This window comes from Narcine bancroftii, chromosome 3 (genome assembly GCF_036971445.1).
Source record: "Narcine bancroftii isolate sNarBan1 chromosome 3, sNarBan1.hap1, whole genome shotgun sequence".
Classification (NCBI taxonomy): Eukaryota; Metazoa; Chordata; class Chondrichthyes; order Torpediniformes; family Narcinidae; genus Narcine; species Narcine bancroftii.
This window is the reverse complement of record NC_091471.1, coordinates 177,952,422-177,978,973: the sequence shown is the minus strand read 5'-3', so window position 1 is coordinate 177,978,973 and position 26,552 is coordinate 177,952,422. Positions and strand designations below refer to the sequence as shown.

At 38.8% G+C, this 26,552-nt stretch overlaps 1 protein-coding gene and 1 long non-coding RNA gene across 8 annotated transcripts in view; one reads left to right on the top strand and one right to left on the bottom strand.

Annotated features, from left to right (window-relative positions):
• kiaa0232 (KIAA0232 ortholog) overlaps positions 1-26,552 on the bottom strand; it is a 125,596-nt gene that overhangs the window by 97,563 nt on the left and 1,481 nt on the right. Inside the window, exon 1 of one of the 7 annotated variants that reach the window (XM_069925975.1) lies at positions 26,421-26,507. The exons of the other annotated variants lie outside the window; for them this stretch is intronic. The gene's annotated coding sequence lies outside the window, so the exon portion shown is untranslated. Of the gene's footprint in view, positions 1-26,420; positions 26,508-26,552 lie in introns of those variants that run through there. 7 annotated transcript variants of the gene reach the window in all.
• LOC138756309 (uncharacterized) lies at positions 1,648-25,185 on the top strand. The gene is made up of 3 exons (XR_011352969.1): positions 1,648-1,777; positions 19,891-19,961; positions 25,015-25,185. It is a non-coding gene; the product is annotated as an uncharacterized lncRNA (long non-coding RNA).

Here is a 26,552-nt window from a genome sequence, read left to right as displayed (position 1 = left end):
ACTTTAAAACAGGTCTTATTTAAAATACTGGAGCTCTGCTCATGCTAGACAGTCTGGCAGTGCCAAGAGCTTTTACAAAAGCTTTGGAGAGTGCTCAAGAGATGTCACTAATGGATTGTTGTTTACAAAAAGGCAAGAGATGAAAGAACTCGTCGGAGCCGCAGGCTGTCTGGAGTGGAACTTGTTGGGTCATGTAGTTTTGCAAGCAGAGAGAAAAAAAAAACAGGCTTTCCCTCAGAGTAAGAGAGAGGGGTGGGGGGGGAAGGAATTCAGTTATGCAGTTTTACAGTTAGCACCACCAGCAGCTGGGACTGGGACTGGAACAGGACAAGCTGCAAGCTTGTGGAAAACCCCATTTGGAAGACAGGTTGTGCTTAGTTCAGCCTGGTCAAAGCCTTTGTGGTTCATGCAAGAGGAGAGGACTGACTGCCTACTGTTTAACTTGAAATAAGAGAAAAAAAGGAACTGTGTGGTGACCTGAAAGAAAGAGGTTATCATCTGGAGAACCCTGATGGGGCAAGTTTCTTCGGCAAAACACTGAAGTGGCTGGTTACAAGGAATCAGTTGTGGGTGTCCAGCGAACACAAAATCTCTCTGAAAACTGACAAGAACCTTCCTCAGCGGTAACCATTTATCTTTCTAGCACTAAAGCCTGGTGAACTTCATAAATGTTAAATTCTGTAAAAGAGTACAAGAATTGCCTGCAACCAGTCAGCTTGCAGGAATGAGAAGCGAGGTTGGACTATGAATCAAAGAACTTTTATAAACTTACATACACATTACATAAGCGTTCACTTAGAATTAGAAGGGGGTTAAGTTAGTTAGTTAAGTCAATAGTGATAAGTTAATGTGTGATCCTGTTTTCATGTTTAAATATAAATAAAAGCAACTTTTGTTTAAGTAACCATTTGTCTTGGTAAATGTCTATTGCTTGCTGGGTTTTGGGGTCCTCTGAGCTTGTAACAGCAAGAGCAATGGCCATCTTTGTTACCCATAATCCTTCACACAACTGGAACATTTTCCCTGGCGCTGACACTGGCAGAGCGGTTCAAACTGCATGGGGGAATGATGGGTAATGAAGATGGCTATGCTCCTGCATTGAGCTGTCTCCGCAAGCTGTTAGGGCAGCCCCGAAGCAGCCACATTAGATATCAAAGTGGTGCTCAGGTAAACTAAGGCAGGACTGACTGCACCCCTGCTGCTGTGTCGGGAGTTAGATGGGAGGGGGGCGGTGTATTACGGACAGGGCTAGGAGCGAATCAGTTGGGCAAGGCGAGGACAGGGGTGCTCCCCCTTCAAGTAGCATGTTACATCCTGTTTTTTTTTATTTAAAAAAAAATTTTGGCAGACAAAAACAAAATTAAAAAAAAAACAAATACACAAGTAGACAAATTTATGCTGCATGATGGTTGCAACCCAAATCCTCCACCATCCTCCCCCCCTCCCCCCCACTCAAAAGAAAGTGTGTGTGTGTGGCGGTGTGAGCAGTGGAAGAAACACAGTCACCACGTTGAGGGTCGTTAACGACTGTTTTTATTCAAATTCAGCACGCCCCTTTAAGGGCAGCATGAGCTCAGTCACCTGGTGCATTGTGACATCATAATCGCTGCCCAGGGTGGGTGCTGGAAGGGATGCTGGAATCAGAGACAAACCTCTGACGACGTCATTTCCCCATGGCTGCCCCATCATGTGGCAATACAAGCGGGGCCAGTTCGCCATGAGGATGTGCACCACCACGTGAGAAGAGAAAAAGAAAGAAAGAAAATAGAGTGGAAAAGTAAGAAAGGTTGCTGAAAAGTGTCATTCACTCTACAGATTTCAATTCATTATTTAACTAGTCTTCTTGTTTGGAGAAGATTAATGTGGACTCGAGGTCTGGAAGAAACTCAACTAAGGATTTACTCCTAAAATCTGTAACTATGGTCTCCATATTTGCAAAAAAAATGTCATACTTATTTCTTAGGTTTTAAGTAATTTTCGCAAGGGGAACACAGTTATGCATTTCTGCATTCCAGCAGGACACACCTAAATGGGAGTCAAACTTCCAAGTAGCTACAATACACTTCTGGCCACAGCCAAAGCAATTTTAACAAATTCAACTTGATATTTAGATCATTTCAATTTTGGTCTCATCTCCATTATGTTTCCCAGTAAAAACAATTCTGGGTTTAATGCAAATGGAATTCCAATAATCTGTTCCAAAAAATCTAAATCCACTCAAAAGGTCTAATTTATCTGAAAAGTCTGACTTTAATTTCTGTGGGGTGATATATAACTGATGAAAAAAATTGTGTTGTACTAGCACAGTCGTTCTCAACCATTTTCAATTCCAATGCCATCAGTGCTCTGTGATTAGTAAGGGATTGCTTAAGGTGGTGCGTGAGTGGGAAGGGAAGGTTGAGAATCATTGCTCTAGATCCAATTGTTTCTGAAATATTTTGCTTGAGAAAAATTGTCATTGGCTCATTTTCTTTGGAGTTATGAAACCGTGCACATAACGAGTCAATTAGGCATGATTAAAACAGTGGTTTTCAAACTTTTTCTGTCCACCCACATACCACCTTAAGCAATCCCTTACTCATCACAGAGCACCTATGGCATAGGAGATGTGAGTGGAAAGAAAAAGGTTAAGAACCACTGACTAGCATGCATGATGAAAGGTTATAATAATTTTCGCTACCACCCCTTTAAGCTTTCATATTTTATTTCCCAACAACTATGCAGCCTGCAGTGGCTATGAGATACCACACACCCATAGTCTGTGTTAAATACCCAATTAAAGGTGATCTTACCCAATTATCACCTTTAATTGGGGTTATTAACACAGACTACATGAGTGATATCTCACAGCCACTAACAAAGATGAAGACAAAAATGTCTAAAGTCATAATTCATAGTACCGTCATAAATACAGGGCCCATAACATATGCTACTTTCGCTAACATGTTAATCCAGCCTTGTCGGTGCATCAAGACAGGTCCAACCAAGTAACAAAAAGCATAATAAAACTTGAAAATCTGCAAAACAAAGGGTTGGCGGGGTGGGGGGGGGGGGGGGTGGTGGTGGTGGAAAGAAAGGAGGAGAGAGGGACTGAGGCGGGAGAGATGCAAGAAGATAGGGAAGAGCAATCAGTGGTGGTGAGGGGCGATGAGATGAGCCTGTGGGATCCAGTAGTGATGTCAGCCTTGCAGAGGCGGAGGTTGGTGTGGGAATCAGCACGGACGCTGGAACGGGGAAAGTTGGGACTGCGGGTGACCAAGGCCAAATTGAAAGTTCACAACTGAGGCGACTGGAGCTCCAGCCCGCTGGTGGCCAAGGCACGATTTTCCAACCAAGGCATTGGGAACTCGGGCCTACAGGAAACTTTGGCCAAGATGATAGACAACGGTTGAAACATGAGAAATATGGAATATTACAGATTTTTTGGGCAAAAAAAAGGTTGACTTCTCCATGCGATCGACTTTTACAGGAGTATATATGGTGTTTTTACCAATAAACTAAATAAATATTGAGGTACTTTGATCTACAGTATCCAGTAAGGACAGAAAAATAAATTTGTGGATGCTCACAAAACAAGATTTTATTTTGTTTACCTTCAGATATTTTCTCCATATTCAACAATCTTATCTCAAAAGTAAATAATTACATTTTGTCAAGAATATATCTTGAATCAATATAATCCCTTTCACATCATCCAAATAGACAAAAAACACTTTTGAAGTAGGTTACATGGAAGGTAGGAAAATATAGCATTGAATTTAAACAAAACATGGTTCCACAGCAAATGATGGGAAATAGTTCCAGAAACTATTGTTATGTTGGCACTGACTGAGCAATATGCATGAGCTAGAATAGAGGCTGAACTTTCTTATTTTGAAAACTCTTTTTTGTTTACCTGAGAATTCAATAAAAGTCTTCCTTGGTATTGTGTTTGTCCGGATCGATTCATTGCTTGTTTCTAACATGGTGAATTTTTAAAAAGTTGATAGAAAGGTAACTAGTCTATTCAGTACACCCTATTCTCTGATTCTTTTTTTCTTTTGGCTTGGCTTCGCGGACGAAGATTTATGGAGGGGGTAAAAGTCCACGTCAGCTGCAGGCTCGTTTGTGGCTGACAAGTCCGATGCGGGACAGGCAGACACGGTTGCAGCGGCTGCAGGGGAAAATTGGTTGGTTGGAGTTGAGTGTTGGGTTTTTCCTCCTTTGCCTTTTGTCAGTGAGGTGGGCTCTGCGGTCTTCTTCAAAGGAGGTTGCTGCCCACCAAACTGTGAGGCGCCAAGATGCACGGTTTGAGGCGATATCAGCCCACTGCCGGTGGTCAATGTGGCAGGCACCAAGAGATTTCTTTAGGCAGTCCTTGTACCTTTTCTTTGGTGCACCTCTGTCACGGTGGCCAGTGGAGAGCTCGCCATATAACAGGATCTTGGGAAGGCGATGGTCCTCCATTCTGGAGACGTGACCCACCCAGCGCAGCTGGATCTTCAGCAGCGTGGACTCGATGCTGTCGACCTCTGCCATCTCGAGTACTTCGACGTTAGGGATGAAAGCACTCCAATGAATGTTGAGGATGGAGCGGAGACAACGCTGGTGGAAGCGTTCTAGGAGCCGTAGGTGATGCCGGTAGAGGACCCATGATTCAGAGCCGAACAGGAGTGTGGGTATGACAACGGCTCTGTATACGCTTATCTTTGTGAGGTTTTTCAGTTGGTTGTTTTTCCTATTCTCTGATAATGGCATCTGTTTGGCCAACATCTGAAAATTTACCAAAATCTTGAAACAATCAAAACTACTCCAGAAATAATGTAGCAGGATACCTATCTCTTGTTAATAATCATTACTACCTCCAACATATGCAGATCAAGTATTCACTTTATCTATCCCAATATCCAAAATTCTGTGGGAAAGCATTTTATCCCCTGACATATTAAATATTTTTAGTTGAGAAATCCAGAAATTTCTGAAGTATAGTTATCTCTAAAACCCATATATCACATGTGGAATCCATAAAGATCACAGGACCTACTCCTCATTCTCATCAACACATTAAGTTCCAAGTAAATAATTACAGCACCCAGTTCTTCTTTAGTACCCCATCCTTGATCGTTCTTGTATACCCCAAAACCTTCTTCTCTTAAAGATCATTAAGGAAATAAAACCGCTCTTCAGAAACATGTACTTCCATTTCTTTTATTTGCTCATTACTAATTTATGCCTGATTATGCAGCAATTTTTAAAAAAATTAAGGTTGGGATATGAAAATGAATCAATTATTTATTTTTAAAATCAACTATCCAATTATTTACAATCATTAAAAAAAAGAGCAATTCCACTGAAGTTATTGCATCTTTTGAGGCACAAGAATGAATAAAGCCTAGAAAGGACAAAGATGTGAAAATGCTCTTCAAAATGTATCACAGAATACAAATGGCGAGACACACACACACAAAAAAAAACTGTCGAGTTTCAAGATTCAAGAAGACTAAAATGCATTTGGATTTCTCTCCGGAACTTGGAGAGTCTAAGCAGAAAGTTGAACATAGGGTAGCAGTGCTATAGATAGACTACAACTCCCAGAAGTCTAGCGAACTGGCACGGGATGTTGTAACGTCATGACGTGGCGCACGTGGTTCAGTGTTTTAAAAGAATACGCAAACGACTCGAGTAAACAAGTTCTGATTTACCTGCAACTGTGCGTGTCATTATTTTGCATTTATCAGCCACCACTGCGTTTCAGTGACTACAATTGGTAAGCCCCAACGAGTCCAAAATGAGCTTATGGGTACTGCAGCTGTTGCTGTTAAGCTACTGCCCTTCTGGATGGCAGAACTAGAGCTGTAGTTTTGACAAGCTGAGGCACAATTTCACCTCAGGAAGATCGAGGTGATGCGACTCGCTATGATCACCTTGTCAGTGCCTTGGACCAAGCCACTGCCAAGCGAGTTGGTGATGACCTGCGCAATCCACTGGAACAAGCATGACACTCTAAAAGAGGGCAGCCAGTCTGCTTCATATGGAGGATTTGGTGGCTGCGCCCTGTCCAAAATAATGGATGACATGCTGTGCCTGGCATCTGGCCAACGGCCAGATATATTATTCAAACAGCTCTTCCTGGAGAGGATGCCAGAATACACCAGAAGGTCTTCGGACAATGTCACTGCATCACAGCTGTCTGCACCAGCACTTCCATTGTTGACACTACTTCCAAAGCCAACGCTCTCAACACACCAGCTTCTATAACGAGGCAACATTTCAAGTCAGTCAGGTGGTCTGTCGACACTTCCACCTGATGTTTTTACCACTGGCGTTGGGAGTCAAAACACGTAGGTGCCTGCCACACTGTGCATTCTCAGAAATGTCCTGGCCGACCGTCATTAATGGTGGTGATGGTTGGCCGACAATCTATAAGCCATCTATATGTTTGGGATCACCTATCCCAACATAAATTTTTGGTGGACACAGGATTGAAGGTTAGTGTTTTTCCAACTGGTTTCGATATACATTATCCTACCCCTAACCTCCAACACACAGCAGTCAATAGTTCCAACGTACCCATGTATGGCACCAGAATAAAATGAATGTTCAGTTCGAGGGGAACGTTTACATATGGCCTTTTATTATAGTGGCAGTGTTACAAGTGCTACTCAGGGCCAATTTCCTTCAAGCTCTTTCATTGATAGTAGATTTAAAAGGGTGTCAACTGGTGGATAGCACCACCATTCAAACTATTCACGTGGCAGAATCGCTATGCATTCAAGGTTGTTGATAAGTTCTATAGACTTGTAGTTTTCCAAGATTACAACTCTGCAATTTTTGACTAAAAAAACATGGAGTAACTCACCATATTTTTACCAAGGGTCCTTCCATTCATGCTAAGGCACGTCACTTGCCTCCGGAGAAATTGCAATTAGTTAAACAAGAATTCCACAAAATGGAAGAGCTGGGAATAATTCACAGGTCTGACAGCCCATGGGTGTCTCCATTACATTTAGTCCAAAAACACACCAGAGGGTGGAGACCTTAAGGAGATTATAGATGACTCAACCATGCCACATACTGGATAGCTACCCTATTCCTCACATTTTTCAGTGAATCTGCATGGGGCAAAAATCTTTTAGAAAGTGGACGGTGCACAGATATCACCAGGTGCCAGTGGAACCAGATGACATCCCAAAAGCAGTAATAATTACCCCTTTCAGATTGTTCAAATTTTTACTTATGCCTTTTGGGCTAAAAAAAAATGCAGTTCAGACCTTTCAGCGAGTTATGGATGCAGTTTGGCGTGGCATGACTAACGTCTTCATTTATCTACACAACATATTAGTCACCAGCAAAAAGAGCATGGAACATCTGCGTACTCTAAGACATCTGCGTGAATTTGGACTGACCATCAATCCAGATAAATGTGTATTCGGACAACAATCCAAAGAATTCCTGGGGCAAACAATCACGGATAAGGGCTAGATTCCGCTGTCTTCCAAGATCAATGCCATTACTGAATATTCCAGACCAACCACTGTCAAAGGTTTGCAAGAGTTCTTGGGCATGGTTAATGTTTATCGTCGATTCCTTCCAGCATCAGCTCACGTTATGAAGCCTCTGCTGTCTGGTAATGGCCAAATCTATTCAGTGGGCAGATGAAAGTCAAAATGCTTTCATAAAGACAAAGGAACTATTAGCTCAAACAACCATGCTCAGTTATCCAGTCCTAAACACAGCCATCGCCTTTTCAACAGACACATCTGATCTGGCCAAAGGAGGCACTCTGCAGCAGTATGTCAATTAACAATGGAAGTCATTGACATTCTTTAATTGCCACCTCTGTATCTGAGAGGCCAAGGAAAAATACAGCACCTTTCATAAAGAGCTCCTAGCCATATATTTGTCCATCTGTCACTTCTGTTATGTTTTGGAAGGCAGACAATTCACCATGTACACAGACCATAAACTCTGACTTTGCATTTTCAAAGGCGTCAGAGCCCTGGTCAGCTCAACAACAGTGGCTGCTATCCTTCATTTTGGAATTCTCTACCACAATAATGCACATTTCTAGAAAAGACAATGTAGTGGCTGATGCACTTTCCCGCTCAGTTGCACTCGAGGTATCAGCTATGGACCACGCACAAGATGGTGAGATGGAGTCGTATTGCAACTTGATAACCAACTTACAATGGAAGGATGTGCAAATTCATGTCACCGGCAAGTTGCTCTTTGTGCGACATATTAACAGGACATCCACAGCCAGTGGTTCCAGCTTCATGGAGACGTCGCATATTTGATTCTGTCTACAGTCTTTCTCATCCATCAGATCGACTGTTTGTCTGATTTCAGCAGATTTAGCATGGTCTGAAGAAAGACATCATCCAAAATGCCAGATCTTGTGTAGCTTGTCAAAAAAGTCAAAGTCCATAGGCATACAAAAGCACCGCTACAACCCTTCCCATTGGTAACTTGCCGCTTCGAGCATGTCCACGTGGACATTGTGGGACAAATTTCAGTTTCTTGAGGCTACCGCTACCTCCTCATGGTGATTGATAAGTTTATGAGATGGCCTAAGGCAGTCCCCAGGGCAGATGCTTCTATGGACTCTTGTGCATGAGCATTCCTTACTTCCTGGGTGGCTCACTTCAGCACATCACTTCTGACAGAGGACCTCAATTCACATCTTCGTTATGGATGGCCTTATCTCAGCTGCTCAGCTCTAGGCTTCATCAGACAAGCTCCTATCACATGCTGTCAATCGGGATGCTTGAACGATTCCATTGTCACCTTAAATCTGACTTATGGCCTGCTCGGACGGTCCGAACCATGGCTGTGGCTCAGCATTAGGACAACTCCAAAAGAGGATCTTCACACTTCGTCTGCAGAGCTTGTATATGGCGTGCCTTTGGTGATCCAAGGGGAATTCGTTCCATGTGGATCCAGTAAAGATCCAAAGAGCTCCTGAGCAGACTAAAGGATACTGTAGGCAAATTATCCCCTGTACCACCATCATCACATGGCAAACATATTTCTTTTGTACCACATGAACTGAAGGACTGTGAATACGTGTTCGTACATGGAAGAACGCATGGACAGCTCTTGCGGACACCATACGAAGGACCATACAGGGTGATAAGACATACGAGGTTAACTTGCATCTTGGACATTGCCGGGCAGCCTCTGTCACAATTGACAGGGTCAAACTTGCCCATGTTGACAAAACTGCCCCTATTCAATAGCCAGTAGTCCGATGCAGGGGCTGACCTCCCAAAAAACTGCCAGGTGATTGTGCCGGTTCTTAAAGGGGGGTGGGGGGAGGGAGAAGAGAGAAACCATGTAGCAGTATTATAGACACCAGAAGTCTAGTGAACTGGCACGGGACATTATAACATGGCAAGTGTGGTTCAGTGCTTTAAAAGAATATGCACGTAACTCGAGTAAATGAGTTCTAATTTCCCTGCAACTGCATTTTAACATAACATAACAATTTACAGCACGGAAACAGGCCATTAGGCCCTTCTAGTCCGCACTGAACCAGACACCCCTTTCTAGTCCCACCTCCCTGCACAATGCCCATAACCCTCCATCTTCTTCTCATCCATATACCTGTCCAACCTTTTCTTAAATAATATAATTGACTCCGCCGCCACTATTTCTCCCGGAAGATCATTCCACACGGCTACCACTCTCTGAGTAAAGAAGTTCCCCCTCATGTTACCTCCAAACCTCTGCCCCTTAATTCTTAACTCATGTCCTCTTGTTTTAATCTTTCCTCCTCTTAAAGGAAATAGTCTATCCACATCCACTCTGTCTATCCCTTTCATAATCTTAAATACTTCTATCAAATCCCCTCTCAACCTTCTACGCTCCAAAGAATAAAGACCTAATCTGTCCAATCTCTCCCTATACTCTAGATGCTTAAACCCAGGTAACATTCTGGTAAACCTTCTCTAACAAATTTTCTTGATTTTAGGAGTCAGAAGGTTCAGGTTGGGCGATTACAACTTAATTCCTACAGTTTATAAATAGGATTCCCAAATCTTTCCAAAAATTTCAAATTTGTTACATAAATTACATGTAATTATTTCAAGTGTCAAGGGACTTGGGGGGTTCTCGTTCAGAAAAACATAGTGAGTGGGTAACCACCAGGTTGGATCGGCAGGAAAAGAAAGCAAATTCTATGTTGGCCTTTGTTTCAAGGGTAGGGAGGTGTTGATGGGGCATGGGAGAGACCCCATTTGGAGAACTGCGAAGTTTATCTTAAAAAGGATGTGCTGATGTTGGAGAGAGAGCAGAGATTTTCCAGGATGATATATCTCCACTCTTCATTGGAGTATAGAAGAAGGAGAGGAGATCTCAGAAACCTTTCCAATGCTGAAAGGATTGGACAGTAGATGTGAATAATGTTTCCCTTGGATAAAAAGACATTGTCTTAGAATTAGAAGACACCTATTTAAAGCAGATGGAATTTGTTGCTGGATTGTTCAGGGAGTTTAAGTGGGGGGGGGGGGGCGGAATTAATAGATGTTTAATGAGTCAGGGTATCAAGGGATCAGGGGAAAAAGCCAGAACTTGGAATGAGAGGCGAGAACTGTTTAGATCAGGGGGTAGCAGACACAGTGGGCTGAATGGCCAACTTCTGTTCCTTGTGATTTGACACCATTTTAACTAATGTACCTTTGAGAATTTTAACATCCATCTGTATTTTGGATGTGAAACAACGGCTGTGCAGGAGAAGCCAGTGAGTGGCTGTGGCCAATTGCTCCTCAGACTGGAGGCCTGTGACGAGAGATGTGCCTCAGGGATAGGTGCTGGAACAATAATGTGGTGAATTGGATTAGCAAGTTTGCAGGTGACACCAAGAATGGAGGAGTTGTGGACAGCCAGGAAAGCTTGCAGAAGGATCTGGACCAGCTGGAGAAAGGGCAGATGGAATTTAATGCAGACAAGTGTGAGGTGTCACATTTTGAAGGGCAAACCAAGAAAAGATAGACACGGTGAACGGTTGGGCACTGAGGAGTGAGGTTGAACAGAGGGACATGGTAAACGGGTGTCATTCCATGCAAGTGCTGTCACAGGTGGATTTGGGCGGGAATTGAAGATACCCAAGTTAACTAAAATTGAAAATTGTAAATGGGGCAAAAAAAGGGATCTATTTCAGAAATGTTTGTGACAACAGAAAATGGCTAAACCATCTTTAGATTAAATGGGAGATTCTTCTTTAGAATTAACCCAAGAAGAATGGACTACTTACTATGTGTGAAAATGGTGGATTAAATTGATTAATGTGCGATATAATTGGGTGAATTATAATTTTTTTTTACATCAGTTGTATTTAACTTCAGGAAAAAAAGATAAGGATTTAGTAATTCAGATTTATGTTTTCATCGTGGGATTCAAATTAATACTTTTTTTTGTCTGTCTGCTTGTGTAATAAAGTTAAGTCTTTGAGGATTTATTTGAAACTACTTTAAAGAAACTCTTTTAAAGTTCGATCCACTGCTTTTTCTAGTGCGGTATATTACAACTTTAACAACGGGATTAAGAATAGATAAATCTCAAATTGAGTTTATTCAGTTAATATTAGCAGTGGCCAGTAAATGCATTGCAATTACGTGGAAAATTAGGTTTGGTGTTTTCATTCTGCCACAAAGAATTGATATGATTTTTCTCTCCCTCAGTCGAGGGAGTTTGGGGGGGGGGGTGGAATTATGGGGAGGGGGGGTGGAATATAGTACAATAGAACATTACAAGCCCTTTGGTTCACCAAGTTGTGCTGACCCATATTTTTAAGCCTACTCAACAATCTAAACCTTCCCTACCTTACAACCAGGTGCTCACTAATCTCTACAATAAACTTACCCTTAACGTTGCTCCCAACTTTCCTCCTTCCCCCGCAAATAGATGTCCTCTAGTATTTGCTACTGCTTCCCCTGGAAAATTATGCCCCTCATAATTTGTAGACTTCTATTAAATCACCCCTCATCCTTCTTCACTCCAAAGAGAAAACCCCTAGTTCTGTTAACCTTGCCTAAGAAGATATTGGTACGAGCTCACATTTCATTTAGAGTGACTGTCACTTTAAGGGTTTATACAGGCTGCACCCATTCACAGTTGTGGTGAGACTGGATGGAACCATCAAGTACTGAATAGAAACAAAGTTGATACTCTGAAGTAAGAGCAAGTATAATGGTTGTTTATTCAGAAAAACAGGTAGTGAGAGAGTCATGTGAGTACCTCTTAAAGAAGCAGGTTTTCATTATTGATCACTACCCATCTGATGAACAGATATGGAGTGACTGTGCAAAATAGAGAATTTGGCTGATACTCCCTGCCAGGGGAATTATTGAACCTCCATGGCCAAAGGAAAGGTTGAGATCAGGAGAATTATAAAATAACACTATATAACAGTAGGGAAGCTTAAAGAGGGGGAATTAGAACAATCTCCCAAGAGTAAATCCCTTGAGCAGCAGATAATGCTGGAACAGATTCAACAAGAAAAATCGTAGATTTGTGGAAGCAGAGAAGAAAAGGCAGTTTGAGCTACCTGTATTTGAGTTAGTTAGAAAAACGTAGATTTGAGAGGGAGGAACCAAAAACAGTTTGGGCAAAGGCAGTTTGAAAGAGAGGAAAGATGGAGTTCCATCTTCTGGTCCCAGTGAGAGGTTTGTGACCAGTAGGGAAGTTAGGTTAGTTCCTCCATTTGATGAGGCTGTGATTGATAAATACATCCAACATTTTGAGAAAGTTGCTGAGAGTTTAAAGTGGCTGAGAGTTTAAAGTGGCCACAAGCCCATTGGTCCCTCATGTTACAAAGCATGATTAAAGGGAAACTCCAACAGGCTTATACTGCTCTTATAACCGAACAAGCTGCTGATTAAGAGTCTGTGAAGCAAGCAGTGCTTAAGGCTTAAGAATTCGTTCCAGAAGCTTATTGACAAAAATTCAAGAATTTGAGAACTATCAGTGGATTTTGCATGTGACAAAACTGTGCATTTTGACGGATGGTGCATATAAAAAATTATAACAGACAGAGAGATGGTGTTAGTTGAGGAAATTGGGTGTGTATTTAATGACATAAAAACATATTTAGATTAAAAGAGGGTGGAAACTTGGCAGGAATCTGCTAAATTAATGGATGAGTATGCTGTACCCACAAGGTTAAATTTGTGCCAAGCAGAACCTTCCAAAAGGGTAATAATATGGATTCTCCAAGTAAGTTAGAAAATAAAACTGGAAGTAGTGCCAGTGCTAATGAAGAAGGGAAGCAAGTAAAGGGAAAACCTTTGGGTCTCCTTTGCCACTATTGTAAGAAACCTGGTCAAGTGATAGCAAAATGTTCCATGCTGAGAGAAAAAAAGAAAAGGAGGCAGTGCCAGATGCCTGTATTTAAAGACTAAAGCTGCTTGATAACATTTGGGATGAATTCAAATATTTTGTGTTGGCGGGTTTGTTTGGGGTAAAGGAAAGGTCACCACAAGTGAGTGAAAATCCTTTGAGATTCTGGGGCCAACTGTCATTCATGTTGGACAGTGTTTTGGAGTTTGGCAATGAGAATGCCATGGACGAAATAAATTTGATTTGATGTTTGGGGGTTGATCCTGAGTTGATACCTCTGCACAAAATAATATTGATATCAGAATTAGTTGATGGACCTGTTACAATAGGGATCCAATCAAGTTTATCAGTGGAGGGAGTTTCATTGTTATTGCAGAGGTTGGCAGCTAAGTTAGTCAATGATGAGTCAATGGGGGAGCCAGTTTAATTGTGTTAAGTGCCACCCTATAGGTGATAATGAATAATTTGACTTCTCCAACGTTTAATGTTAGGGGGTTAAATCATCCGATAAAACAGAAACGTGTACTGGATTATATTAAAAAGCTGAGGGTGGATATAGCATTTTTGCAAGAAACTCATTTAACTGAGAAGGAACATTTGAAATTGAAAAGAGATTGGGTAGGACATGTGATTGCTTCATCTTTTAATTCTAAGGCCAGAGGAATAGCCATTTTGATAAATAAGAAAGTACCGTTTATTTTGGATTCCTTTTTTGTTATTAATCCTGGTAGGATTTTGGTGAATTGTAAAAATTGTTCTGAAGCCTGGACTTTGATAAATGTTTGTGCACTAAATGAGGATGATGAAGTATTTATTACAGATACTTTTTAAAATTTGAACCAATCGACTGGAAATATTTTAGTGGGAGGGGCCTTAAATTGTTGTCTAGTCCCTTGGTTGGATAAATCTCCAAAGACTTTGAAGAGAACTAAAATGGCAAAGAGAATTATCGAGGTAATGAAGGATTTAAATTTGGTGGACATATGGAGAAAATTGAACCCCACGGAAAAAGATTATTCTTTTCATTCGGCACGGCATAATTCTTTTTCTAGAATTAATTTATTTTTAGTTTCAGGTCAATTGCAAGGTAGATTTATACAAAGTGGAACTTTGTCGGACCATTCGTTGTTGTTGGCCTCTTGTTAGGTACTGAGAAGGTAGCAAATACTTAAAGTTGGAGATTTAATGAGATGTTATTAAAAAGACCAGAGTTTATTAAATATATTAGGGAACTAATTATTTTTTATTTACAAACGAATCAGGATTCAGTACAAAGTAAATTTGTTTTATGGGATGCTTTAAAAGCATATTTGAGAGGTCAGATCATTAGTTATACAGCACACAGTTTATTAAGCTAAAAGACAATACTTGATTGAAAGTCAAAATTTGGAAAAAGAAATTGAAAAGTTAGAAAAAGAATTTCAGAAGAATTCTACTGAAAATGATAAGATCCATTTATCTAAATTAAAATTACGATATAATAATTGCAATCATATAAATATGAAAAAAATGATTCAAAGATTGAAACAGTGTTATGAGTTAGGCGAAAGAGCACATAAGGTTTTAGCTTGGCACTTAAAAATGGAACAAGCATCAAGATCAATTAATGCCATTAGGAAAGATTCGGAGATTACATAAACTTCAGGAAATTAATGAGGAATTTTCTAGATTTTGTAACAAACTGTATACATCTGAAAGTAGACAAAATACTGAGCAAATTGATTGTAGATGAAAAAGAATATAAGATTAACTTGTTTGCTGATGATGTCTTAATATATTTAACATATCCTAAAAAATCTTTGAAGATGCTGCAAAATTTATTACATCAATATGGCATACTGTCAGGTTATAAGGTTAACTGGGAGAAGAGTGAAATATATTGCCGATATCAAATGAGGTTACTAAGATTGTAGACAGATTACTAAATTTAAATGGTCTGATAAGATGAAATAATTAGGGGTTATAGTTAATAATGATCATCACAACTTATATATTTTGAATTATATGCCTTTGTTGAATAAGATTTACAGAAATGGAAAGATTTGCCATCAACTTTAATCGTGAGAGTAAATTGTATAAAAATGAATATTCATCGTTGTATACAATATCTTTTTCAATCTATTCCATGTGGGATTCCGAAGAAATTTAATAAAGAATTAAATATTTGCCATCCCAATTGAGATGGCAAGTATTTCCGAATTTGAAATACATCACTTTTTGTTTAGGTGGAATATGAATTTGCTACAACAATATAATGTGCCTATACTAAAATGTTTAATGAAGTTATGGATAAAGAAAATAAAATGATAGGTTCTAGGGGTAAATTATTGGCTTTGACTCCATTGTACAATAATCAACTTATTTCTTTTTCAATACATAATCAAAGTTTATTGCATTGGAGATATAAAGGTGTGAAAAATTTGGGAGATGGTTTTAAAGAGGGCAAGTTTTTATCTTTTAATCAGATGAGGGAAGATTTTGGTATTGATAAGAATTCTTTATTATCAAATTCGATCTTTGGTAAAATGTATGTTTGGTAGAGATATGATTTTACCTAAAATGACTAAATTTGAGACTTTTCTTATGAAGGTACCAGAGAAGGGGTATATTTCATTTATGTATCAAATATTACAGGATGGTATGGATAAAAAGGGTTGGGATAAATCTAGAAATAAATGGGAAGCGGATATTGGTTTTATTTTTTCTGAAGAGGATTGGTTAGATATCTGTTATGATAGTGTAACTAGATTGATAAATGCGCATTATGCAATGATTAATTACAACTTTTTACATCAATTATATTTGACACCTGAAAAATTTAAAAAATATGGTTTTAATGAATCAGATTTGTGTTTTAGATGTGGTGATACGGTTGGAACTTTTTTTTCATACTGTTTGGTCATCAATACATATACAATCTTTTTGGAAGAAAATTCAATCGTTTTTAGAATATCTGTATAAGATTAAAATAGTTTTAGATCCAATAGTATTTTTATTGGGTAGTTTACAACCTCTGAAAGGCTTGGGATTAGATAAGTTCCAGATTGCTTTTGTATATTTAGCTTTATCCGTAATGAAAAAATGTATTGCTAGTACGTGGAAAAGATACAAATATATTAATAGATGGCATAATGATGAAATATTGCTTAATAATGGAAAGAATTACGTATGTTTTGCATGATAATTATAATTTTTTTATTAATAAGTGACTGTTATACTCAGAATATTTACATTTCAATTTATATTGATCAGATTTTAATATGTATACTTAATTTTTTAAATATTTTTTTCTTTTCTTGGCTCTCCTTAGGAGAGTTGGTTGAAGGGGGGGGTTCTTTTTTTCTTTTATATATAAAATGTTATATATAAAATATAAAATATATAAAAAATGTTCATGTTTAATTGCTGTATATGCCATATATTATTTGTTTTTTGAACTAATAGTTTTAAAAAATAAAGAATTAAATAAAGTAATTCGATTATTTTTATGGAAGGGTAAATTATCTAGGGTCTCGATGCATAAATTAACGTGGGGAGGACTTCAATTACCAAATTTTCAAAATTATTATGAAGCAGCTCAGTTGAAATTCATTAATAGGTTGTTTGATAAAGTTGAGTTGAATCAAATTCTCGAAAAAGAAATGAGTCAATTTATTTATAAATGGAATCCTTTGTTGTTACAAAAATATAATTTACCAGTATTAAGACATATATTGGATATTTGGTATAAGCAGGATCAGCTTATAGGTTCTAAAGGGAAAATTTCGATTAAATCACCGTTGTATCAGAATAAATTAATTCTGTTTTCTTTAAATAATCCTTATTTGAAAAATTGGAAATTGAAAGGAATTAGTATTATACAAGATTGTTTTGAGGCAGATAAATTTTCTACATTTAATAGATTATAAGAGAAATTTGGTATTTCTGTAAATTCTATTTTAGTTTTTTGTGAATACAATTTGGTAAGGAATTAATTTTACCAAGTCAATCTAAGTTCGAGATTATAATGGGTGGCAAGGACACAAAAGGATTTATATCGGATATGTATAGGTTGTTGCAAGAAAAGATGGAGAAAGTTGGGATAGATAGAATAAAAAAGAAATGGGAGAAAGATCGAGTCTTGGGAGAAATGGTCAAATATCTGTATGGATAGTGTTACAAAATTAATTAATGTGAGATAATCGTATGGTTAATTATAATTTTATTCATCAATTATATTTAACACCTGAGAAAATGAAGAAATATGGATTTAGACCAACAGATTTGTGTTTTAGATGTGAAGAAAAGACAGGTACTTTTGTGCATTGTGTATGGACATGCAAGAAAGTTAAACTTTTTTGGGGAAAAAGTTTGAGAGATTTATTTACAATCGATTAGCAAATGGATTCAATGATATGTTTACTGGGATATATAAATGCTGTTACTTTGAGATTGGTTGATAAGCCACAATTGGCATTTCTGCGGTTAGGGTTAACGGTTGCAAGAAAATGTATAGCGATAACTTGGAAAAATGATGTGGAATTGAATATACAAAGATGGCATAATGAATTGTAATTGTGTTTATACTGGAAAAAATTACTTACAATTTGCAAAATAATCATTCTTTTTTTATTAATATGTGGAGTTTATATTTGGACTGTATGATTATTGATCTTAAGTAAGAGTTATGTAAAGAGTTGGCACGTTGATTAATTAATTTTAAATATATAATTTTTTTAAGGCTCTGAGGGGTGAGGGAGGGAGTCAAGATGATGTAGTTAGTAGAGGGAGGGGCTGGGGGGGGGGGGTTATTATCATCACCAGTATTATTTTTTAAACTTTTCTTTTTTTGTAATATCTTGTAAAATTCTTAAATTAAATTTTCCCAAAAAAAGGATGAGATGATGACAGATTCTGACATATATAACCAGCCTATGCAGCAACTCGAACTATGGCTAAAAAGATTGCCGGTGCAGTGCAGACTGATTTCACAGGGTCTGGAATCTGTGATAGTACAAACCACTCAGGTTGTAATGGCCTGCCAAAGACTTTACCTTCTTCCTTATTGGAACAGAGTTCTGGTGTTAAACTAGACTGTATCCGAATCATGAGTCCTCTACTGCCATCAGCGCTGTCTCTGCTCCATCCTCAACGTTCACTGGAATGACTTCATCACCAACATCGAAGTACTCGAGCTGGCAGAGTCTGCAAGCATCGAATCCATGCTGCTGAAGACCCAACTGCGCTGGGTAGGTCACGTCTCCAGAATAGAGGACCATCGCCTTCCCAAGATCGTGTTATATGGCGAGCTCTCCACTGGCCACCGAGACAGAGGTGCACCAAAGAAGAGGTACAAAGGACTGCTTAAAGAAATCTCTTGATGCCTGCCACATTGGCCACCGCCAGTGGGCTGATATGGCCTCCAACCGTGCATCTTGGCGCCTCTCAGTTCAGCGGGCAGCAACCTCCTTTGAAGAAGACCGCAGAGCCCACCTCACTGACAAAAGACAAAGGAGGAAAAATCCAACACCCAACCCCAACCAACCAATTTTCCCTTGCAACCGTGCCTGCCTGTCCTGCATCGGACTTGTCAGTCACCAAAGAGAATGCAGCAGACGTGGACATACCCCTCCATAAATCTTCGTCCACAAAGCCAAGCCAAAGAAAGGAAGAAGAATAATGACAAATATTACATCAAAAAGAGTTTATAGCAGGGCAGAACATAGATCCCAATCTTACTGAAGTGAGAGATAAGGCTCTCTCTAATGATGAAATTATGTGAGATTATTATTTCAAGGAAGGCATGTTGATGAGTAAGTGGAAACCACCTGATTCCTCTGCCAGTGAAGAATGGGCAGTTGTTCACCAGGTTGTACATTTTAACCATAGCCCATAGCATGCCCTTGGGTGATCATCTTGGTGTAAGGAAAACTATGTATAAGATTATGAAACAATTCTATTGGAGCCTAGTTTTAAAAAGTGTTGTGATATTTTGCAGAACATGTCCCATTTTGTCAGGTTCTGAGTAGACCTAATCAGCAACACCCCCCACCTCAGTGACTCCATTACAATTGTTTTTTTGACGAACCTTTTTCTCAAGTTATTGTGGATTGTGCGGACCCATTACCCAAGACAAAAGCTGGGAATCAGTATTTGTTAACTGTCATATGTAGAGCTTCCAGGTTTCCAGAAGCAGTTTCACTTAGAAACATTAAAGCTAAAACTGTGTCAAAAGCTCCTATAAAATTTTTCACTTTAATTGGTTTGCCTAAAGATTCAATCAGACCAGGGAAATAATTTCACATTGGGGCTGTTTCAACAGATAGTTTATAAATTGGGAGCTAACCAAATAACATCATCTGCATATCATCCAGAGAATCTCAAGGAGCCTTTGAGGGTCCAGTCCACACTAAAAACCATGATGAGGATCTATTATTTTGAGAATAAGAAGGACTGGAGTGTTTATTTGTATTTGTTTGCAGTGAAGAGTCCTTTTGAGCTAGTGTTTGGACACCAAGTTAGAGGACCTTTAGTGTTGTTGAAGGAACAATGGGTTAATGAGGTGTATTTGAATTTGTTATGTTTTTTTCAAAGATCATTTGCAGAAAGTCTGTAAACTATCTCAAGAGAATTTGAAGATAGCTCAAGGCAAAACAAAGGCTATGGTGAGAACTTTTAAACCTTGGAATAAAGTGTTAATCCTGTTCCCATCAAATTCAAATCCCTTAGGGCAAAATTTTCAGGACCTTTGAAGCAAGGACAATGCCCCTGTAAAGGCGGAGATTCTCCGAGACTTACTTTTCTGAATGTGCCCTGGCCATCTCCGACGCACCAAATACAACTCTTCTCAGGGAAGGATAATCAGCATACTCTACCGCCCCACATGAATGTACAGCTGCTGTAAGCAGTTGGTTGGGGGGGGGGGGTGGGGGGGGCTGATGACTTAGTCATCAGCCCGTGACCCATCTCCCCACTCACCTCCTCCCTCCATGACCCCCTCAAGGCAGGGGCGGCCAGTGGGGGCCACAGGGAAGCAGCGGTCGGCGGGACAGCGGGGGTGGGCGCATGTTGAGACAGCCTCACCAGACCGCTTTGGCCTTCAGGGCTGCTCACTATGGCTCAAAACACGGCAGACCAATGACGATCTTCCCTATCCATTGTCCCCCAAGCAGCTGGAACTGTTCTGGGAAAACGAACAGTTCCAGCTGCATGGGGGACTTATTGATAGGGAAGACAGCCATTGCTTTGTCGCATATTTATAATGGGTGGCACTGCAGCACCAGTTGCCCCGCCTCCATCAGATCCAGAGGGTGCTACTCTACATGAATGCGATGCTGAAGTAGCCTTTTAGGGCTGTTCTATGAAAGGCAAGTTTTAGGTTTTTACCTCTGCACTTGTAGCCGGCCTCCAGGTGGAGTCCTGGCATGAAATGGCCTGCTGTCAAAGGTGAATAAAGTTAGCTACATAGTTAGAACCCCAGATCAGAGATAATACAACACAAAGTTGCCATGTCAAGATGTTAAAACCTTATTTTGAGAACTTGGCTTTTATCAAGGAACACCCCTCATCAGTGGTATTGGTTATTGATGGAACTAAAGAGTCTAAGTAACACGAGACGATCAAGATGACTCTATAAGGGTCACTTCAAATAAAAACATTGTGCCAGTTCGTCTAATTCAAGTGTTTTGCAGAATTTGGATGCCAGCCCCGAGAAAAGGAGCAAATGAAACCACAACTTTTAAAGTTTAGGAACCTGTTTCACAACATGCCCAAGAGATGCAGAACACATCAAACAACATCTATATCGAATGAATGTTCAAAAGTGCAGACTGATAGATCAAGAGATTGAATGCATGTTAAAGAATGATATCATTAGACCTTCTACTACAGAATGGCGTTCACCTTGTGTGTGGTGCCTAAACCAAATGGGAGGGTTAGATTTTTCACTGATTATCGAAAAGTTAATGCGTTAACAGACAGGTGCTTATCCTATCCCTCAGGTGGATGATTATGTTGATGGGGATGGAACAGCTAAGTTTCTTACGAAGATGGACTTACTAAAATGTTACTGGTATGTTCCCTTATCAGACAGAAGTAGGGAAATTTCTGCATTTGTGACCTTGTCAGGGTTATATGAATATAATGTTTTACCATTTGAAATGAAAAATGTTCCAGGGACATTCTAAAGAATGAGTAATTCGGTCATTCAAGATTTAGAGCATACAAATGCTTATATTGATGATGGTTACAGGGAAAGACACCTGGGATGCACATATTAGAGAAATTGTTTGAAAAACTTTCAAAAGCAAACCTTACTGTTAATTTAGTTAAAAGTGAACTTCGCCATGCTGTGACTCATCTTGGGTAAAAACACACACACTCACACTCATTCCCTCCCTCTCACACATTATATTATTAATAAATAAAGTGGTTTAAAAGAAAAACAATAACAGTCTCTTGGTGAATTTTGATTGCTACTGGTCTGCAACGTAACAATAGGTTTTCTAATCCATGCAACATCCTGGTAAATTTCCTCTGCATTCATGCCAAAGCTTCCACATCCTCTTGTAATGAGGAGACCAGATCTAAACACAACATTCCAAATGTGGCCTCACCAGAATGTTATTGAGCTGCAACATTTCCTCATAGCATTGAAATTAATTCTCCAATTAACGAACAAAGCATAGTCATAAACCTATCAAACTGCGTGGCCACCTTGAGATAGATTTGGACCCCAAGGTCCCTCTGTTCTTTCACATTGTTAAGAATTCTGCCATTAATCATGTACTCCACCTTCAAGTTCAACCTTCCAAAATGCATCTCTTCACTTTAATCCAGATTGAACTCCATGGGCCACTTTTCCGCCCAACTCTGAATCTTGTCGATATCCTGTTGCAACCTACAAACTTCTACATGATCAACAACACCACCAACCTCCATGACATCTGCAAATTTACTGACCCATCCCTCTACTTCTTCATCCAGGTCATTTATAAAAATCACAAGGGATCCCAGAACAGATCCTTGCAGAATTTCACTAGTCTCTGACTTCTAGCCAGAATACATTTCATCTACTACTACCCTCTCCTTTCTGCAGGCAAGCCCATGAATAAAACTGGAGTCTTTTTTGAGGTAATATAGACAACAAATTTAAAGGAGAATAGCCAAGGATAGTGCAGCAAAATGCAAATTTATGAAAATGAGAAGTCATTAATAAGAACTGAAAAGAAATATGAGAGAGCAGAGAGCCAGGAAATGGGGATGAAGACAAGATGGGTGTTATGCAATGTGCGTCTTAAAATTGAAAAGGGCAAAAGATGGTGTTGGGCCCAGAAAGTAGAAAACAATTGCAGAGAACCACCTCTAAAGGAGACAGAAAATATATTCAACTGCAGAAGTCCATAAAGAGGCAAGGTTGTCCTATCCCAAGAGATTTCACAATATCCCAAATATCACTAAAATCATGCCAATAGACAATAGACAATAGGAGCTGGAGTAGGCCCTTCGGCCCGTCGAGCCAGCACCGCCATTTTACAGATCATGGCTGATCACTACCATCAGTACCCCTTTCCAGCCTTATCCCCAAGATGAGTCACCTCAAATTTTATGCAGTTTAAAAACCCAACACCCAACCCCAACCAACCAATTTTCCCTTGCAACCGCTGCAATCGTGTCTGCCTGTCCCGCATCGGACTGGTCAGCCACAAACGAGCCTGCAGCTGACGTGGACTTTTTACCCCCTCCATAAATCTTCGTCCGCGAAGCCAAGCCAAAGAAGAACATGAGCAAATATTTCAAAATAATCTTTTAAATATTTTTCTGTGGTAATCACTACTGGAAATAAATACTGTAAATTTTAATCATCAAAAAAATTAGCTGTCGGACACCATTTGTTATATCTGGTAGCTGAACTTAATACAATTTTCAAAGTAACAACCAATTTTATCCCTTTTATCCAGTTTCTCATGAAATCTTAAATTTTCCCCATTCAAAGAAAGGAATTCCAGATTCATTTTCAAGACTATGCTTTGTTCATATTTCCTGTATACCTGAAATTCTCTCCATACTATGGTATTCCCTTCAATTTTAATAAGTAATGAGAGTTTATTGTCATATGAACAAGTCCAATGTACAGATTCAATGAAATTCTTACTTACTGTAGCCAAACAGACAAGATATACCAACTAAAATACTATACATTAAATTATCACAATACGCCAAGGCAGAAGGATGGATGAAAGGCCATCCATCTGAAACCCAAATTGTAAACTGTCTTTCTCTGCTTGACCTGCCAAGTATATTTCAAGAGTTTTCTGAGTTTACACAATTCTAGCAGCTGCAGCTTCTTGCTTTTCTATTCCATTTCAGGTTTTATTATTTCAAATAATTTTATTTCACCAATTGTTTACTTGATGATTCACTTTCTTTTAAACCTCTCCAATTACTTAATTTCAAGAAATGGTTTGAGAAGCTTCTTCCTCCTGTCACATTTTGGCTTTCACTCATCTCTTTTATTTTATTTTCCAGACATTGGCGTGCATGATAATTCATCCCAACTTCTCTCAGTTAAAGAAAACACCCAAATGCAAAATATTGAAAATCCAAGCCAAAAGTACACATAACATGAGGTGCAGTAATTTGCATTGTTATTGAATAACAATGCTCAAGGACTTATCAGATTCCCTTAATTGCTTTGAAGTTAAATTTTAAAACTGAGCTTTGTACCTTATCAAATGTATCTGAAAAGCAGATGCAAAAATAACAAATTTGTAGAGGATGAGCAGATATTCTTGAATCACACCTGAAAAAAGTGTTCTTGAATTGGTGAAATTGCAAAGGTCCTCATCCCAGAAGTATTTTTAAACATTCGAGTATACTAACAAGCTTTCAATCAATTACAATCTGCATTTTTTTCCAGTAACTTATTTCAGTTACATATTTGTGTACCTCAACAAAATGAAAAAAAATGGCATTTTATCAAATTCAAAAATAGGATTATAATCTACTTGCTGTACAACATTTAAACAATTTCACTATGTCAAAGATCATTTGTTCCAAAACACAACATGTACAAAATAAACAGTAACTTGATAAACATTTTAGTAAAGGAATTGTCCATGATGATCCATCTCTAACTCACATTTTCATATTTCCCTATATTTCCCAACAATATTCTTCTTCTAGAGAAATAATTGCACTCACTAAACTTCAAAATAATGTAAATTAAAGTCAGCTAAGTGTAAAGAAAGTTTGCAATCTCCATCATTAATTCTTGTATTAACCTCAACTTAGTCAAAAATATAGATGCCTGCATGGTAGTTTTGTAGAATAAACAGCAACACAAAGTAACACATGATGCAGCAACTGGAGTTTATGAAAGGAAATATCTAATCCATCACTATTCATGTTATTTTACTAAAATATCCAAAAAATTATGCTCGTTGTTTCAGAACATCTCCACAACATTATTGGGAACTACCATAAATTTCGCAGGATCTGCAGTGTTGATGACAAAATGATGCTGTACATGTACTTGGGGCAATTCAGCACCATAAAGAAAATCCTGCAAATAGCAGACTAAAATATATTGTTAAAATTGTACTTTATAGTCAAATTTTAGTTCCAGTATTTTAATATTTTAAGCAGTTGTGAATGTCACTAATTTATGATTTTTTTTCTGTTTGCATTTTTCCCACAACGATCCTAAATGTATTCCAGCCAGCTCAGCAGAACATCTAAATCATGGATAAGCCATCCTGTGAAAACCATGAATAATATTTTGATGTGGAAGAAAATTCCAATAAATTTTATACAACAGACAAAACTAAAAATATCATACCCTTTCCAATATGTTGCTGTCAGCCTTCTACCAATTAAATGCTTTCTATTGGACGATTATTTTGTAATGTATGTTGATGTTAAGAGATGTTATCACATCAAAACAGATGTCACCATCATAGCTTGCCAAACACAACTGCAACTTCAGTCACTCAGCAGTCATTTTGCATAGTTTCTGCAATTCTCCAACCACACCCTGATTCCAATATATTTGATGACGACATTTAAACAAAACTAATTAAAAAAAATGACAGATAGAATTAAAGTTTTCCTTTTGACTCAACATTGAGTTACCATCCATCTTCCAAATAACAATGACATGAAAAATAAAATTAATAAAAGGTTGGCCAAAACTAACTTCTAAACCTCTAGGAGTCCATAAAACATCACAAATTGATGCTAAAGTTAAACTTAAATATTTTAATCAAGAATTCTGATTTAACAATAAAATTCACCTGGGGACTCCCAGGATTACAGAGTGAAAACAAACATGGATGATCATCTGCATTAAATACAATTTATGGAAGTTTAGAGGAAAGTTGTGTTTAGAACACAACTCTAACCCCTTTAATCCGATTTACAAAGCACTTTTAAAACTGTCAATGGCCATGTGATAGAAAAATAAAATTACCGTTTCATTGAAATAAATCATAAACTATCACTCTTATTTGAGAACTGATTAAAAATATTAAACCTGAATTCTATATTATTCATTCTGGATACTAAAATTTCCCTGTTTTCAGAACGACAACGTATTCGCCAACTCTGCACCAGATCTACCCCAGACCTTCATTCATAACCGATGCCCATTTCTGACGTTCGGGACCCAATCGTAAAACCTAACCGTGGTTAAGAAACTTCGTATTTCTCATCTTTCAGCCTTAAATTAGGCGAGTATGAATGAATTTCCCATAATCGGCAGTTCGAGAAAAAGTGGGAATGGGAACAGATCAAGTAATTGCAATCCAAAATAAAACGCAAGAGTGTTTGCGTTAAAAGTCGCACAAAGCAGATGATGAGGTGCCGTTCAAACTCCTCGAGCTCGCTCAAAGTGCGCACAAAATAACGTCTCCAAAATGCAGGCTGACTTTGAACTTGACCTTTAGCTTAACTTAAACTGTGAAAGAACCTATTTCTATTCAGCACTCGTGCATGCATTTACAGGAGGCGCGAAAGCTGGTCTCTTCGATTCAGTATTTAAATAAACTGAACCCTCCGAAATTGATCCGATTCTTTTTGCGCAAACCCCCCTCCCCTCCTCTCCCCCCGTGACCACTCCACCCAACCTCATCACGAAGGCACCGCCTCTTCCGTCACCATTGGTCGGAATTCGCCAGCAGCGCTTTGACGAAATAGGTCACAGGACCCTGCCCACTTTCCCATTGGTCAAGATCTCCATCAGTCCCAGTACGTCACAA